Source organism: Piliocolobus tephrosceles, unplaced genomic scaffold (genome assembly GCF_002776525.5).
Source record: "Piliocolobus tephrosceles isolate RC106 unplaced genomic scaffold, ASM277652v3 unscaffolded_74, whole genome shotgun sequence".
In the NCBI taxonomy this organism is placed as follows: Eukaryota; Metazoa; Chordata; class Mammalia; order Primates; family Cercopithecidae; genus Piliocolobus; species Piliocolobus tephrosceles.
In genome coordinates, this window is record NW_022334718.1 from 11,266 (window position 1) to 15,856 (window position 4,591).

A 4,591-nucleotide genomic window follows, 5' to 3' on the forward strand; every position below is an offset into this window, starting at 1 on the left:
ATAGAATTTCGCTCTTGTTGTACAAGCTAGAGTGCAATGGTATGATCTCGGCTCACTGCAACCTCCACCTCCTGGGTTCAAGCGATTCTCCTGCCTCAGCCTCCCAAGTAGCTGGGATTACAGGCACGCGCCACCATGCCCAGCTAATTTTTGTATTTTTTTTAACTTTTTACTTATTTTATTTTATTTTTGAGATGGAGTTTCACTCTTGTCACCCAGGCTGGAGTGCAATGGTGCGATCTCGGCTCACTGCAACCTCTGCCTCCAGGGTTCAAGTGATTCTCCTGGCCTCAGCCTCCTGAGTAACTGGGATTACAGGCACCCACCATCATGCCCATCTAATTTTTTTGTATTTTTAGTAGAGATGGGGTTTCCTGACCTCAGGTGATCCACCCGCCTCAGCCTTCCAAAGTGCTGGGATTATAGGTGTGAGCCACTGCGCCCGACCACTGGGTGACAACTTTTAAGTAACTGCCGTGTACTTAGTAAATTGATAGGTATAATTGTGTGTGCCAAGGCAGATCGCTGCCCTTAGGACTTTATGATTTTGGTGAAAATCAAGAAAAATATAAATAAAACCTTTATTTCAAGCTCTATCTAACAAATGTGTAGTATTACCTAGTGAAAACTGTCTGGTAAGTAATGGGTAAGAAATGGTGTAGGTAAGACTCAATTCAATGTTAACCCCAAATCTGTATTTCTGCGGAGCTAAAAATTTTGGGATCTTTGGGTTTTTCTTTGGCAAATTCAGTATTTTGGGGAAGAAGGAAGGGAGGGAGGGAGGAATTTTCAGGATTGAGTTGCATTTACTGCCAGTCAGTATTAACCACAGTCTTCTACAGAGACCTCATGTCTTTTCATAAACCAGAATGCTCCTTTAGTAATTCCGAAATAAGCAAAAGAGGTCATTTTTGGCTGGGTGCAGTGGATCACACCTGTAATCCCAGCATTTTGGGAAGCCAAGGCAGGTGAATCACTTTAGCCCAGGAGTTCAAGACTAGCCTGGCCAACATGGTGAAACCCCAGCTCTACTAAAAATACAAAAATTAACCAGGCACGGTGGTGCGTGCCTGTAATCCCAGCTACATGGAAGACTGGGGCAGAAGAATCATTTGAACCCTGGAAGCAGAGTTTGCAGTGAGCCGAAATCACACCACAGCACTCCAGTCTGTCTCAAAAAAAAGTCATCTTTATTTTGTGGGGGGTGGGGGTAGGGGTTAAGTCCTAACAAAGCAGCTCATTATTTTTTTGAGTATTGGGGAGGGGGTGTTTAATCTTGTTAGACAAATAAATGACTGTTGTTCTCCCCTCGGAGTTAGTTAGTAATTACTGAAAATCGGCCGAGCTTGTTGGCTCATACCTGTAATCCCAGCACTTTGGGAGGCCGAGGTGGGCAGATCACTTGAAGTGAGGAGTTGAAGACCAGCCTGGTCAGTATGGTGAAACCCCGTGTCTACTAAAAATACAAAAATTAGTGGGGGTAGTGGCACTTGTCTGTGCTCCCAGCTACTTGAGAGGCTGAGGCGGGAGAATCGCTTGAACCCAGGAGGCGGAGGTTTCACTGAGTGGAGATCACGCCACCGCACTTCAGCCTAGCGACAGAGCGAGACTCTGTCTCAAAATAATAATAATAATAATAATAATAATAATAATAATAATAATAACAACTGAAAATCCAAAATTGAATAAGTTTCATAATGAAACCACTTTTTATTTGTTTTTTGTTTGTTTGAGACAGAGTTTCGTTGTTGTCACTCAGGCTCCAGTGCAATGGCGCAATCTCAGCTCACCGCAACCTCGGCCTCCCGGGTTCAAGCGATTCTCCTGCCTTAGCCTTCACGAGTTGCCTGGGATTACAGACAGGCATGAGCCACCACCCCCGGCTAATTTTTTTTTTTTTTTTTTTTTCTTTTTGAGACGGAATCTCACTCTGTCACCTAGGCTTGAGTACCGTGGCGCCATCTCGGCTCACTGCAACTTCCGCCTGCCTCCCAGGTTCAAGTGATTCTCCTGCCTCAGCCTCCCAAGTAGCTGGAATTACAGGCACCCGCCACCACACCCAGCTAATTTTTGTATTTTTAGCAGAGACGGGGTTTCACCACCTTGGCCAGGCTGGTCTCGAGCTCCTGACCTCCTGATCCACCTGCCTCGGCCTCCTGAAGTGCTGGGATTACAGGCGTGAGCCCCCGTGCCAGGCTGACCCCCCCGCTAATTTTGTATATTTAATAGAGACGGAGTTTCTCCATGTTGGTCAGGCTGATCAAGAACTCCCCACCTCAGGTGATCCGCCCGCTTCAGCCTTCCAAAGGTCTGGGATTAGAGGCCTGACCCACCGCGCCCACCCACTTTTAAAATTATATACCATAGAAATTATATACCATGGCCCTGTCGTGCGAAGGAAAGCCTAAGATGCCATCTGATGGCCATATCTGGAATGACTGCTAAACCTATGAAAAAGTTTAGAAGTTAAAAGAAATAAGGAAATAGATCATGAATGTCTTGAAAACTTTCTCTACAAACGTGTCCATGGCAATGCAGTTTATAAAAGCAAAACATCTGAAACAATCTAGTAACAGAGGGATTGGTTAAATGAATAATGGCACATTCACATCATAAAATACTACTCAAGGCTACCTGTAATCCCAGCACTTTGGGAGGCTGAGGCCGGAGTTCAAGACCAGCCTGCCCGACACGGTGAAACTCCACCTCTACTTAAAAATACAAAAATTAGCCGGGCATGGTGGTGGATGCCTGTAGTCCCAGCTACTCAAGAGGCTGAGGCAGGGAGAATTACTTGAACCAGAAGGCAGAGATTGCAGTGAGTTGAGATCATGCCACTGCATTCCAGCCTGAGTGACAGAGCAAGACTCCATCTCAAAAAACAAACCCTCGGCTGGGCGCGGTGGCTCAAGCCTGTAATCCCAGCACTTTGGGAGGCCGAGACGGGCGGATCACGAGGTCAGGAGATCGAGACCATCCTGGCTGACACGGTGAAACCCCGTCTCTACTAAAAAATACGAAAAAACTAGCCGGGCGAGGTGGCAGGCGCCTGTAGTCCCAGCTACTTGGGAGGCTGAGGCAGGAGAATGGCGTGAACCCGGGAGGCGGAGCGTGCAGTGAGCCGAGATCGCGCCACTGCACTCCAGCCTGGGTGACAGAGCGAGACTCCATCTCAAAAAAAAATAATAAAATAAAAAAAATTTTTAAAAATTTAAAAAAACCCTCAAAAATAAGATGTAAAAAAAAATTTACTAACAAAAAAATTCATATTATATCATATTAAGTGAAAATTTGAAGTCACAAAGCTGTTTAGTATGATTCCATTATTATTATAATTATTATTATTTTCGTTTTTAGAGGCAGGTTCTTACTCTGTCACTCAGGCTGGAGCACAGTGCTACAATCATAGCTCCCTGCAGCCTGGAACTCCTGGATTGAAGAGATCCTCCCACCTCAGCCTCCAAGTAGCTGGTACTATAGGTGCTCCATGACACCTGCATGACTTTTTTTTTTTTTTTTTTTTGGTATAAATGGGATCTCACTCTGTTGCCCAGGCTTGTCTCAAACTTCTGGTCTCAAGCATCGCTGAGATTACAGATGCAAGCCACTGTTCCTGGCTCTCCATTTTTATTATGTAAAGGATAGACAGAAAAGTAAATAGAAGCTAAGCACAGTAGCTCACACCTGCAATCCCAATACTTTCAGAGGCCAAGGCAGGAGGATTATTTGAGCCCAGGAGTTCTAGACCAGACTGGGAAACATGGTGAAACCCCATCTCTACTAAAAATACAAAAATTGAAGCAGGAGAATCACCTGAGCTTGGGGAGGTTGAGACTGCAGTGAGCTGAGATCACACCACTGCACTCCAGCCTGGGTGAGAGAGTGAGACCCTGTCTCAAAGAAAAAAAGACCATCCTGGGCAACATAGTGAGACTTCAACTCTACGAAAAATTTTAAAAATCAGTAGACTATGGTGGTGCACTCCTGTAATCACAGCTACTTGGGAGACTGATGTGGGAGAATCACTTGAGCTTGGGAGGTCGTGCCTGCAGTGAGCCGTGTTCACACCACTGCACTCCAGCCTGGATGACAGAGTGAGATCTTGCCTCAAGAAAAAAAAAAAAAAAAGAAAGAAAAAGTAAAGAAAAGAAAAGGCTGGGTATGGTGGCTCATGCCTATAATCCCGGCCAGCACTTTGGGAGGCTGAGACAGGCAGATTACGAGATCAGGAGTTTAAGACCAGCCTGTCCAACATAGTGAAACCCTGTCTCTACTAAAAATACAAAAAATTAGCTGGACTTGGTGGCAGGTACCTGTAATCCCAGCTACTCAGGAGGCTGAGGCAGGAGAATCGCTTGAACCCGGGAAGTGGAGGTTGCAATGAGCTAAGATCATGCCAGTGCACTCCAGCCTGGGCCACAGAGCCAGACTCTGTCGAAAGAAAGAAAGAAAGAAAGAAAGAAAGAAAGAAAGAAAGAAAGAAAGAAAGAAAGAAAGAAAGAAAGAAAGAAAGAAAGAAAGAAAGAAAGAAAGAAAGAAAGAAAGAAAGAAAGAAAGAAAGAAAGAAAGAAAGAAAGAAAGAAAGAAAGAA